Genomic DNA, 14,481 nt, shown 5'->3' with positions numbered 1-14,481 from the left:
TTAGAAAATCATGCACGTTTCGTAAATAGGCGCATGTTTTGTAAAACCGGTATGTTTGATCGAAATCATTCGTAAACCATTTAAGTTCCTTGAAATTCGTTCGCAACATGGTTTAGAAATATGAGTTTTCGTTCAACGAAAAGTTGTTTATTTTTGGCAAAACTTGCATGTCTTTCCACCCCCGAAAACGTTTATAAAAATGTAAAACAGTAAAAAGTGGGGGTTATGAACTCACCTTGACATTCCTGTGCAAAGCTAGCTTAACGTGATTCCGTGATGTCATTCCAAGAATGTGAAGTAGCTAGCATGCATCTATAGTATTCCTAACAGGGAATAACTTATCAGTTTCTAATTTAACGTAACTAAACTACGTGTCCGAGCTCTACCGAATCGTTAACTAAACGATTCTATGAAGGTGTTAGTATTTTGATTTAGAATAACCAATCTATGGTTATTTGATCCCGTTTATAATCGGGATAAAACTAAGTCGCGAAATCAACTTAGTTTTCGAGTATTACAAAATATGTATTTATATATATAAATATAAATATACTAACGAAGTCGTGTTAGTCGTCGCGAATAAAAGGGCGTAGATGAAATGGTACATATTCGAATGTCGTATGTGATGCGGTAATATAATGTCATAGTTTGCGTAATATCGTTCTTAAAATCTTACGACACTTCGTTTATAAGTTTGAAATAAATATAAACTATTGCATTTATGTTTTTTATAAATGTATACGAATCAACGGTATTTGAAAATAGAGTTTCCAAATTATCGCCATCCGACATTATTTTTGTTTTATAAAAGAGTTCGGGATAATTTGGGCTTAGCGGCGTTTTGAAAGTAAATATATAGCTTAATATTTATTATTGTAAAAATAGTCGAAAATCTTGACTTCTGAAACGACACAAACCATTATGTTAAATTTTATGAAAGTTTTTGAGTTCTATATGTCGTCAAAATATATATTACACTTTATATTTGTTTTGAAAAAAAAATATACTTTTGACATCCGATGAACGTCATTTAGGAATTATAATTGTTTCGTATAACGGATTTTACAAAAATCGGACAGAGTTTCCTCTGTTTTTGGAATAATCCCGACAACACAAGTTGTCGTTATTTTGTCAAAACTCAACAATCAAATAATATTTCAACGCAATGTAATAACGATATATAGTTTTAGTCAAAATATATCAAACTCTAAAGAATCAATAATGCATAAACGTTATGTAATCGCTAAAGGTTCGAGCTCGGTTCGCGTAGAGATATAAACTATCTAAATGATAAGGCGAAAAATCTGCGCCAATAAACTTTACCGGGTCTGAGTTGACCGCGTTTGACCGATCTCGAACCGAACCAAAATAAAATCCGAGCAACTTGGTTTTCTTGCAATGCAAAACTGACCCAAAACCATGTTTGACTAGCGTTGACCAGGTTTGAGCTGTCAACTCATTGCGTTGACTCAGTTGACCGGGAACCGAAAGCATCAAAACCACTAAGATCTATCATGTAACCGTGGATCCGTCCAACCCACACCCACGTGACCCGTTTGAACTACAACCACCGCCAAAGTCATCACCCAAAACTGACCGAACACGCTTTGGAACGTGACAATGTATCCATCTAAATAATTATCACGTGGAACCGGAATTCGTCGCTCGTCGCCGCCCGATTCCGGTCAACGGAAAGGTCAACAGTCGGCTCCCTTCGTTCTCTCCATCCTCTCGTTCTTTCTCTCTCTGCCTCTCGGACCTTGTCGCCGCGCCGCCGCCATGCGCCACCACCCAAGGATGGTGGCCGGCCGTTGATTCTGTAACGGGGGGGGGGGGGTGGTTGCCGCTGATGTCGTGCTTGTGGGGATCCACCACCGCCGTACACCGCCTCCACAGTCGTGGTTGGCCTGTTCCTTTGATAGATGAGGGGTTTTGTTTGTTTGGTGAATGAGTATTAACAAAGGAAGGGGATAAAAGGTTGCTGGTAGAAGACGAGAGGGTGTTTGGCTTTTGTTATGTATACATATTTGAGAGAAAGGGAGGTCTTATGGAAGAGAGGGTTTGAGAAGGAAAAGGAAAAGCAGATGTGTGTGCTTGTGTGATTTTTAGGGTTCAATTGTCAATAAGCTTCATCACTACAAATATATACTAGGGTTAGTTAGTGGGCTTTGGGCTTGGGCCCAAGGCCCGCAAGCCCAATCGCGTGTTTTAAGTGACCCGTAATTCCTACGAGACCCGTTATCAAAACCCGAACGTCGTAAAAATGTCGTAAATTATTGTTTTAAAATAAGAAGACGCAAAACAGTGTCGATTGTCGCATTTGACGCTCTCGTTCGTCGCTTACGCTAAAAGTCGCGTAAAATTGTGTCGTTGCCGCTTTAATCCGTTTTTCAATCCGGTTTCGACTACGGATATTAAAATTTGAAAACGACGTTCAATATATCATAATATATTATTATCGCGACAAAAATTCTTGTCCGGTGCTTCCGTTTCATCGTTGATTGTCTGCGCGTTACTGTTTCCGCATCTTCGTTCATGTTTTCGCTTTGTGACATTCGATAGCGCTATAAATTCGCAAAACCAAACTCATAGGTATAAAATATACGTATAAAATTCGTATTTGTCGGTGAGGTCAGTATTTTGTACGACATCAGTTCGTTATCGTTTAGCGTTACGCAGTTTCTTTGCAGATTATCATTCGCGTACTGTAAAGTCGTGTAGGCGCTCCTAGGCATTACAAAATCCTAATTAAATTAATTCGTGTCTTAAACATTATTTATTATCGCCTTAAATGTTGGTTAATCGCGTAATTAGAAGCCGTTAATTACCGGTTGTCACAAAACTGACCACGGATGAAGCCCCATTGGTACAAACTACAACAAACTAAATCCTCACACTACACTTGTAAATTTGAATCATAAGTATGTAACAGGCATTATGTGACTGAAGATCAACACATCAACACGGTTTAATGAGAAATAAAAAACCAAGTAGATTAAGCTGTAAGACAATGAAATCGAAGGGTTACCTGTTTCTGAACCCTCGTAAGTGGATCTCAAATCAACTTGAATCTTTGTTTTCACCTTCGGTTCTGACATGGAACCCTAGATTTTTTAAATAATCTATCCATCTCAGATCTGGTCGATTGAGGTAAGAATTGAAAACAGGTCAGGGGGAAGATGAGAGTCATCTCCATTGATGTAACCTTTAAGACCGGAAAATCAGGTTATAGGGGAGATGGGAATGGCAGACTACCAAAAGGTCGCATAACGGAAAGTGTAGAGTAGACACGCCGTGGAGGATGGAGATCGGGCCATGGTGTTAGGGTTAGGGTTTAGATTGATAAACCCTAACTGGTTTTATTAGTGAAGAAGAAGATGGAAGATGAAGACGGTTGGGTTGTTCGAACGGTTGGCTTTCTCCGACTTATCGGTGGCGTCTTATTTAGGGCATGTTTGGCTTAGCTTATTTTCAACTTCTTACTTTTGGAAAAAAAAAGTCAGGAAATCCTGACTTTTGCCCAAAACAAAGGACTTTTGCCTAAAATAAGGAAAGCCAAACACCAAAAAAAAAGGACTTTTGCCTTCAAAAAGGACTTTTGCCCTCAAAATAAGGAAAGCCAAAATGCACTTAATTGGTGATGAATGATGAGCAGGGGTTTCGATGGATGAGAGTTGTTTAATTGAAGGGAACCATTGAGTTTTGTAGGGAAAGGAGGGCAGAATGGGAATAAAAATGTAAAAATATAGAGTTTTGTTTGAGACTTTTAGTCTGCCATCTTAAAATATGGGTGTTAATTTAATATTTTGTACATTGGAAATGCTTATATATAGATATATAGATGATATATATTAATAATATCATTTTGTAATATCTGATGTATCTATTATATCCATATGTATATATATAAACATAATGAATTTCATAGTAGTAATACAACGTTAATATTAATATTTGAATATTAATATAAAATAAATGCAATTCAGATATGATATTTTGTAAATATCATGATATAAATATTTAGATAATATGTAATGTATCTAAATGATCCTATATCATTTAAATTCCTCAGGATATGTAATTCCTATTATATTTTACAATGTGTCAAGTTATAAAAAGAAAAGTATTCATAAAATTATATTTTACAATGTGTCAAGATATATACCATACCAATATATTATTATGATATTGATATTAATATCTTAACCAGAGATGTAAAATAACACCTTTAGGTACGATACCGCTAAAATATCATAATATAAAATTATAAAATGTTATTCACTGAAAGAAAGATATTTTACTTAATTTAAAGATGTGTATTTAGCAAAGTTTTGATAACACATATATTTTGTTAAATTATAATATTTCAGTATTATTTAAATACAATAATTTGAAATACTTTGTAAATCACTTTATAATTCTTCATCATTAAATATTAATTGTCAAAATTTGATAAATTACGTAATATTCAGAAATTATGTATACAGTCAACATTTATGATAATTAATATATTAAAAATTTTATATACACATGCTCTCTGAAGAAAAATCTTTAAGATATGCTGTTATTATCATCATTATTTATATTATTGAATTCTCTTTTGAATTAAACTAATAATGATAATAATATTTTTGGAAGAATAAAATAATTGGCTCTTGAATAAAGTTATATTAGAAATGATTTTATTAAACGTAATTCTTAAATTTAATAATGAACACGAATTATTACAATTCGACGATTCTAAAATTTATAAACATATACGTATACCACAAAAGATGCAAAATATTTTATAAAACAATATTTATGAAACCAGAATACATACAATAACTTGATATTATGTAATTAAATGATTTAATACATAATACCTATGTATCAACAAGAAATAACATAAAACTTATTTATAAGTCAAATGTATGTATATTTTATGACTTGTACCAATATTATAAATAATATTTCATCCATGAAGTAAATCATGTACAAAAATATTTAGTACGACATAACAATATGGTTTAAAATATATATACATATATTTCTAAAGCAAAACACTTTTTACCATTTGATAAGTTCGACTCATTTCTTAAATTATAGACAAGTCATATGTATATATATTATGATAGAAGAATAATACTTCATTCTTAATATTTCTTAATATATTAAGAATCGAATTTAGAAACACCAGACTTTGTATTCTATTACCAATCTTAATTACATAGATATAATAAATTAAGAATTTAAATTGAATTATAAATATGTTATAACAAAAATTTAGTTAACTTGTCAAGATTAAAATTGCTCTAAAAAGAATCAAGAAAATTATATCTCTATTAAATTTATTCTTTCTGGTGAATTCCCTTTTTGTTCTAAAATATTATCTTCAATAAATTTGATAGAAATTTATTCGGTTAATATCAGGGAATAAACAAAGTTATGAAAATAAACATGATAGTTAATACAATTAATCAACTGGATTTTCATAAATTGATTTTATAATTATACGTATGTATATATAAGAATTAAATGTCTTCTGCAAAAGGACAAGCTTCTATATAACAGAAGAAACAAACCTACATGTTTACTTAAGATCTATTTTGATACCCAGCCTTAATTCAAAGGATAGCTTAAGAATATTTGTATTAGCACCACCTCTTGAAAAACAATAAATGAGTCAAAAACGAAAAATCTCATAATTTCATATAAAGCTTTTATCTTTATCTTTATATACATATCCAACCATGAGCCCTGGAAATATAATTAAGGCAGTATAAGAGCTATTACATCAAAGGAAGAAAACATCTAAGATTCCATTTTCCTTATAATTTGATAAGATATATAATAAAAGAAAATGTTAAGATATAACATATATATGTTACCTTAAATATCATCGCATAATACTAATAGTTATGATTAGGATGATGCTAAACAAAATATGCCTGTATAATTGCTTGGTTATGTGATAATCGTATCTGAACATGTTTGTAATTCAGATGTCAAAGGAGATGACATGTGATCAAGAAATTCCGGCTAGTAATGAAAACTCTTTGAAAAGAAATACTATAGAAAATATAATAGCTCAAGGAATATCGAATGCCATACCTTCGTTTATTGAAGCTATTAAAATTTATGTGCCTATAAACGAAAATCGTACTATACACTGTAAGCATACCCATCACTTCATACCTAGCCCTAGTACCAATGGAAGTCATGATATTCGTTTCAAAACTCCATCTTTCAAACGAAAGAAAACCACAACCTACGGCTACTCTTATAAGGAATTCTACTCTAACAAATCCTCTAAGGACAAAGGAATGAAACCAGAAATCGTACAACCTACCAGCAACAGCAAAAAGCACGCAAGAGAACGTCATTTTAAGAAGACATTTCGCTGTAACTTCTGCAAGAAGGCTGGACATGCAGAGAAAGTATGTAGAAAGAGAATGGAAACTAATGTATGCTACAAATGTGGAGATCCAGGCCACTTCCGTCACTACTGCCCAAAACTATCTAAGGCTCCCGACAACAAGAACAGAAACCCAGATGAAGCTAAGAAGAACGCATAAACACCAGAAACCATAGTAATTTTTAAAATAAGCACCCTTATGTTTTGTATGCACTTAAGTATTAGTTGACTTTTGATTCCGAACAAAACATCATCAATAAAAGATCTTTGTTTTTCTTTTATAGAGTCAACTCTCATTTGTCTCACCTCTGGACAAATTCCTATATTGTGCATTGTTTGTCATGCATGTAAATTCAATTAAAAAAATCATCTACTCATGAGTTTTAATAAAATACCCCCTCTCTCTGATTTTAAATACTGATAATCGAGTCAACCGATTTCTTGGAAAACTCATCTTCTTTTCAGAACTACCAGATTTTCATTTCTTGTTAATACACATATCCATTGTTGGAATATGCCCAAACTAAGCTCAATTGTTTGAACTTGTTTAATTCAAAATTCCATATGATGAATTGAGGTCATCATATTCAAGGTAATCTCATTGTCTGAATTTCGATGTATTATTTGTTAAAACCCGACACCTTGCGGTGGCGATTTCTTTGAAACTTGGACTCATCTCATTTTCACACCAGAGGTACGAATTTATTTATTGATTCATTATTCTAAACCAGTCTTAATGCAATGTACCTCCAGTAATTCTTTCATCTTTGAATTGATTCCACATTATTTCTTTAATTGAAATATCCTATCTTTTGAAATATCCAGATTCGCTTCTTTGAAACTTTCAGTTAATTTCGTAAACGGTGAATTCATTCGGTTACCGTAATTGTTGAATTGTTTTAGTCACTACAACACCTTGCGATGTCTGTATAAATTTGTAGTCTGTGCTAATAATAAACCCTACTCATACGTCATTCGTTTGATTCATCATTCAAGTAGTCTTGATACAATTATTCAGACCATGATACACTAAATTCTATTGTATTATCCAGTGTATCTTTGCCATTTAAATAAACGTTATTGATTTCTAGTTTTTGGCAAATCATTTTTCATACTTCCATTCACAAATTAAGATTTTTGATTCAGAATCTCCCTCAATTGATGAGTAAAGTAAGTTCTTTCCTGACATTAAATTCTATTGTTACTACAAGTTATTGTATTCTATGCCTAATCTCTCTTTTAAATTGTGAAACTTATTCACCCTGGTAATGGTATCATTTCATCAACTCCTGAAACTAAGCTTTGAGATAAGCTAAATTACTTGTATAGATAAAGTATGATGGTTATTGGTATCCCGTGAGGATGATGACTAGAACAGTGCCAGTATGATAAATAAGCAATAACACTTGGCCACTGTTATTTCTTGCTCATCGGTACTACTCGGTTCTAGAATATGATCCATCATGAGAATACTGATTTCCTTGTTTCTTGATGCAAACCATAATAAATGATGCATTTCTAAAAATCATGATTTAAGAGTAATTCTATTTAAAGGAAAATACAATGATAATTACCTCTCCGGCAAGACCGGGTGAGATGGGGAATATGTTATGAAATTCCCTAGATAGTAGCATGACCTGTTTTTGGAAATATGAATCTGTTAAATACATTTGACCTTATAAATGGTGTATATATATTACAAGTATGTGAAATATATGATTATATAGTTATGTATATCTATAAGGAAATCCAAAGACCATAATAATTGACCATTCGGGGAAAATCACGAACATCTATGTCAATTATAATTTTAATTTATTTCGAATCTTTCGTATACGTCTATATTTCAGTAAATCTCGAGGATGAGATTTAAAACAAGGTGGGGAGGATGTAACATTCCCAAAATTTTTTAAATTTAAAATAAAGTTACTATACGAATAGGTCATGGGTAAGTTGACCAATAGAAATACAAAGTATTTTGGCAAACGTAAGAACCGTTTAATAAAAATACATTATATTTGAACCTATTCCATTTTTAATGAAACTTGGTTCAAAATGTAGATAAGATTATTCTCATTCTAATAACATATTCATTGTTTTATAAAACGTCATATTTTAGAAGTTATACGCGCCAATTAAAGTGAAGCAACTATATATATATATATATATATATATATTAAAATGATAAAAGAAATTGTGAATTTTAATACATGTCTACGTGTTTGAACATATGAATTATGGAAATTGTCTACATGTACTGGAGTAAGTTTGGCGTGAAAACCAAGCCAAAAAGTGTGTATAAATAGAGAGCTCAGTTTCATTTCTTTGGCACACATCTACCATATATCGCACACTCTCCCTCTCTCTCTAAAGTTCTATCTTATTATTATTATTATAATTATTACTATTATTATTATTATTATTATTATTATTATTATTATTATTATTATTCTTCTATATATTAAAAAACGAATCGATTGAACAGTATTCACACAGTAAACTTTACTTTATATTTAAGGGTTTTTATTTACACATAAATTAAAACCGTGAGGGATAATAGAAAGAGAGGGGGAGGGAGACTGGATAAACTGTGTCACAGAGGAGAGAGCCGCTCGTCGGCGGCGGCGAAGAGGGACAGAGCGATCGGATCATCGGACAGAAAAACAGAGAGATGCTCGCCGGCGGAGAGATACACATAAATTAAAACCGTGAGGGATAATAGAAAGAGAGGGGGAGGGAGACTGGATAAACTGTGTCACAGAGGAGAGAGCCGCTCCTCGGCGGCGTAGAGGGACAGAGCGATCGGATCATCGGACAGAAAAACAGAGAGATGCTCGCCGGCGGAGAGAAGAGAGAGATCGGATGCGGAGACTGGTCGACGGCTTCCCCGCCGGCGACGATTGTATTGTATCTCGATCTATGGTATCTTCTTCGTTTTGCTTCGCTGTGTGCCCCTCAGTCAACGCGGACGATGGCTATGCTCTGTCGTCTAGATCCGTTGCCGCCTCCGTTTGGTGCCATCCTGTTTGCCGTACCGTTTTGCTCATCGAACCCTTTAGGGTTCTGATACGACGGTTCTCGGTGGCGGGCTATGGATGGTGACAGCGGCTTTACGTTTGGCCTTTTCATCCTTATATAAAAAATATGGCTTTCCATTATTTATGATGCAATCTGACTTGTTGGTTGTTTAAGCCCTAATTTTATTTAGGGCTTTTTCATTTGGTCTCTGTTATTTGTTTGATGGTTTAATCGGTATCTGGTTTGGTCGATGATGATGAGCCAATGCTTCATATCTTTGTGGCTCATCGGAGACGTTTTTGAATTTATTTTCTGCCTCAATTCGTTTGTGATGTTTAATGTTTTGAGGCTGTGATGCTGGGCGTTGACTCATCTGAGCCGTTATCACAATTGGAAGCTCATGTTGTTCAGTCAACAACAATGTCATAACACCTGTGATGATGTATCTGTGTAGTCTGAGCATCAAATGTTGAACTTATAGGACCATTGGCTTAAATAATTGGTAAACTCATTGTTTTGGTCTGGCAATCATGTTCACTGCAGCCACAATGAGTTAACATTTTTGAGCTTATACCTTGAAAACCGAAGTCCGTGGGTTATGTCATTACCCCATGGTTGGCTAGGCGATGATGATACCCAAAAAATTGGTCAGATCGTTGTTTGGCATGGCAATTACCCTATCTATTAATATGAGAAGGATTTGAACGTTTTTTTTCCCGTTGGTTGCTTGATCTATGGTGCATGTTGCGTGTTTGCAAAGCCTTTGTTGGCTTCCTTTCAAATGATGGGTTTATTTGCAGCCACAACGAGATGTAGTTTCTGAGCATTTGGATCTGAGCCTTTGAACATCACAAAACAATGCTTCACATGCACTTTAATAGCCGATAACCAAACGGCATTTTGCACATCTTGGATTACGATCATGTAGCTGCAGGTAACCTATTTTCGTTTGGACCAACGGCTTAATGCATGGGCAGGGTGGGTCTAGACCTGGAAAACGGGTCGGGTCATGGGTTAAAACGGGTTCAGGTCGAAACGGGTTTGGGTCGAAACGGGTCAATTAAAAAAAGGGTTGTTTTGGTTCGGGCTGAAACGGGTTCGGGTCAATTAAAAAAAGAGTAGGTATTCAAGTTTTGGCTCAAAGAAGAGATCATCCTTCTGATGTCAATCATAAACAGTATTATGTTGGTATGTTGGATGCCTCATCTTTTAATATGTTGGTTTTTGTGTTTACAAGCAATGTCATCAGTAAATGTGGTGCGTTTTGGGGCAGCCTTCTATCATCTATGTTAGTGCCATTGGAGAGTATGTAGTTTTCGTATAGAAATTTTTGGGTATATACGTTTTCGACCCCCCGTTTTATAGAAATTTTTGGGTGTGTACGTTTTTTGCCCCCCCCCCGGTCGGAAATCTCAAGCTTCACCACTGTTGGTGAAGGAACAAGTGATATAGAAAGTTACTTTTTGTAAACCTTTCAGCAACTTGGTCTGAGATAACACTAAGGCTGCCATAAATGCATAACCTTAACGCACTAAATCGTCTAAACCCATGTCCCTCGCGCAGCGCGCGATAAGGAATACACCTAGTTATTATTATTATCATTTCACCTATAATAATAATAATAATAATAATAATAATAATAATAATAATAATAATAATAATAAAACCCTTCCCCGTTTTAGGTATGGTAACCCCTGATCACTGATACCCTGTCCGACTGACGTAGGGTCCCGTAACGTATGTTAAGGCTCTGCCTAAATTCGTTGGGGGTTCTGTCTCGTGACGTAGGGATAAAGTGGAATTGGGTTATTATACTTAATGTGGGTACACTATATATATTATTAAATAATCCAGGAGTTATACTAAAATATATCAACCCTTCTAAAATATTTCTAACACTCCTAATATACTTAAAATACCCCTATATGTCCTAAAATACACCCCGTATACGAAAACCGGCCCCGAATAACCTTTATTTCATTAAAAAACAAATAAAACAAATTCCAGGGGTCGCTCGCGGGCCGCGAAGGCATAGCTTTTGACTTACGCGGGCCGCGACAGCTCAACGATAAACGAAAACCTGGTGCCGCCACGTGTCGATGACTCAGCAAACCTAGCCGCCTTTTCTGGACCTCGCGGGCCGCGTAGCCCTTAGCTACGTCTTACGCGGGCCGCGTAAAACTGGAAATCAGGCCCTATAAATTAGAACGATTGGCATTTCATTTTCTTCACTCAAAATTCGTGATTCTCTCTCAATTTCTGTAGTGTAGACCCTATACCCGGGCATTATACCCCCCTAATTAGCGAAGCTCTGCCTTGTTGTAAGTAACATAACCCCTGGATACGTATTAGATATTCTGCCCGATTGATCTAGGGTTCCGTAACGGCTGTCGTGGCTCTGCCCGACGTAGTCGTTGGAATGCCGTCTCGGGGAGGGTATTACTAATGTTAAAATGGGTTATTATACTAACACGTGTGCATTGTTTATTTAATTAGATTATAACCAGGAAGTCACAAAGGAAAGCCCTATAATAGCAATGTGTGTAATCCTCTTTTTGTAAACCTATTTTGTGAACTGTTTTACAAAACCTTAAATACTTTTCCATGCGAATAGCAGTTATTGAGTATTTGTAAGAATACAATTACAGATGGTAAATTTGGGGTTTTGTATACAAAATTTGTTACCACCTGGTAAAGGAGTAATATGACCATAAGTCGGAACGACAGTACCATGTGGTGGTAATTGATATAACTTGGAAACAAATGTAATTGCGGATGCGCCCTCAATACTGTTCAATGCGACTTTTTTATTTAAACTTGATTAAACTGGGATTCACTCACCAGTATTTCCTGCTGATAAAATGTTTTAAACATGTGTTTCAGGTAACTTAGTGTGAAGCCAATAAAAGCCAGCTGGAGAGCACTGAAGGCTTAGAAAAGTGGCAATAAAAGTTACCTAATTAAAATGAGAATTGTTTTCAATAATTGGGGTCATTCCCTATAGATGTATCAAAATGAAAATCGGGTTTTGTCCCACTTATAAATGTATTACCAGAAAAACTTGGGTTTTATCCCATTTCTTTAATTTAAATATTTTTGGTGTTTAACTCTGATAAAAATATTTCCTAACTACGGTCCTGATGAAATTTCCGCTGCCAAATTGATAAACACCGATACCACTGAAACTGGCTCACGACCGCCCGCTCCCTGGGATAGGGGTCGGGGTTGTGACAGCATCTACGTCTCGCATGTATAACACATACTCAATGTAGTAAAATATAAGCTTTTACAACAACCATATCGATATTCTAGTTCACCTTTTCCTTTAGTTTCCAGAACATTCTCCCCAAACCATAACAAAGTCCTTTTCCTTCAATTTTCAGAACCTTCATTGTGAACTTGAGAACAAGAAGCTCAATAACGGTGGTTATTAACTAACTCAAACAGAGTTCGTAGTTCTAAATCCTCAACGTTACTGCGTTTTCGTCAATCCCACATATACTAATTAAAAAGAAAGTCGATTCATTGTATACGGGTCGTATAACGTTATACGGCCCGTATACAAGACATAAAACAGTGCTCGTATGTTGAGTATACGATCGAATAAAAAATTATAAAGGTTGTATACGACCCTTATAACTTTATACGGGCTGTATACAGTCTTGTAATTAGTCAGCAGTCATTACTTCTTAATGAACTCGAATTCAGGAAAGGAAATGATGAGTAATGTAAGGAGAAGCGTTGGGATTCAAGGATTTAAACGCCATGTTGCAGGAAGATGGGTACAGAAACCACGAGAGAGTGTGGGATGGAGTGAAGTGACGGTGAGGTGAAGGTTATTAGTTATGATGATTAAAGGGAGGTGAGATATTAAATGTGTTCCTCGTCGTTCACCGCTTTTTTAGTTGCTTCTCTTGTTAAGTTTCTGTATTGACAACTAGTGCCTATCAAATTTTGTAAGTATCGCATTTGCGTTAGTGAGATGTTAATTGTTTTACTTGCAAATATAAATGTTTTACTTCACAGTTTCAACCTCAATTTTCAACATAACACGTCTCATTTTATCTTTTTTACTATTTTCTTCGATTTTAACATATTTTTCAACAATAAGTAAGCAAATACACAACGGTTCTCCAATTCCATATCAGCGATATTGTTGAATCTGCTGCTGCAACTCTATACATTGATTGTGGATTTAACTTGCAGCATACATGGATGGTTTGTTCACGTATGAGGCATGTCAGAAGGACGGAAAGCAACTTGTTGTTTAGACACTTACTTGAACCGTTAGTCATGTTTGATGTCATTTTAGCTGAACCACAACCTACTACAACATTAAATGTCGTTCTAATCCATATAAACTCGCAGGTGACAAAACCATTGCAAGTGTCTATATAGATGGTACACTTATCGAATCCTACTCTTCTGACACCAAAGAGGATGCAACGGAGATTGAAGGTGTCAAACAGAAACTAAATGAATTATGCAACATTTCTGCATTTTATCTATCATGACATCAACCAACTGCTCATTATGGCGTCTAAATTCTTGAATCTCAACGTTTCTCCTTACATTACTCATCATTTCGTGAATTCGAGTTCATTAAGAAGTAATGACTGCTGGCTAATTAGTGGAAGAATCTCGTTCCATATTTTCTCCTTTTACTAGTTCTCAAAGAATCTCATTCCGTATTTTCTCCTTTTATAGTTCTCGAAGAATCTCGTTCCGTCTTTTCTAGTTCTCGAAGAATCTCATTCCGTATACAGATGTCATTGATAGATGTCAATCATAGTTACACAAGACAATTAAACCTTACAAACACCATCTAAAAACTTATATAATATGTTTCATAAATTAAACCGACGTAAAGTTTACCGTTATATGCTCCATGTAGTGAATAGTTGATATGATTAGACCACGAAAGTACTCCATCCAGTAGTTAACAGACGATCATCGACAGGGTTATGCTGAAATTATAAAACAAATCAATGAATCACACAATCATCTAGACAAAAAAATAAAAAGGGATACGAGAATCAAAGGATTAAGTCGTACACAGGTATGAA

General features: G+C 34.8%; 1 protein-coding gene and 2 long non-coding RNA genes across 3 annotated transcripts in view; 1 reads left to right on the top strand and 2 right to left on the bottom strand.

Moving 5' to 3' along the window:
• Positions 1 to 3,434, bottom strand: part of LOC110899622 (MLO-like protein 14) — a 50,661-nt gene extending 47,227 nt beyond the window's left edge. The window contains exon 1 of the mRNA XM_035981609.1: positions 3,029 to 3,434. The gene's annotated coding sequence lies outside the window, so the exon portion shown is untranslated. The remainder of the gene's footprint in view (positions 1 to 3,028) is intronic.
• A 5,288-nt stretch (positions 3,435 to 8,722) lies between these two features.
• LOC118485471 lies at positions 8,723 to 12,534 on the top strand. The gene is made up of 2 exons (XR_004876240.1): positions 8,723 to 10,349; positions 12,299 to 12,534. It is a non-coding gene; the product is annotated as an uncharacterized LOC118485471 (long non-coding RNA).
• Positions 9,337 to 12,516, bottom strand: LOC110899578. Its single transcript, XR_002570358.2, has 2 exons — positions 12,304 to 12,516; positions 9,337 to 10,354 (listed from the first exon to the last, which is right to left on the bottom strand). It is a non-coding gene; the product is annotated as an uncharacterized LOC110899578 (long non-coding RNA).
• Positions 12,535 to 14,481: the final 1,947 nt, after the last annotated feature.

This window comes from Helianthus annuus, chromosome 13, assembly GCF_002127325.2.
Source record: "Helianthus annuus cultivar XRQ/B chromosome 13, HanXRQr2.0-SUNRISE, whole genome shotgun sequence".
Lineage (NCBI taxonomy): Eukaryota > Viridiplantae > Streptophyta > Magnoliopsida > Asterales > Asteraceae > Helianthus > Helianthus annuus.
Note: the sequence above shows the minus strand (reverse complement) of the source record. Positions and strands in the feature narration are given on the sequence as shown.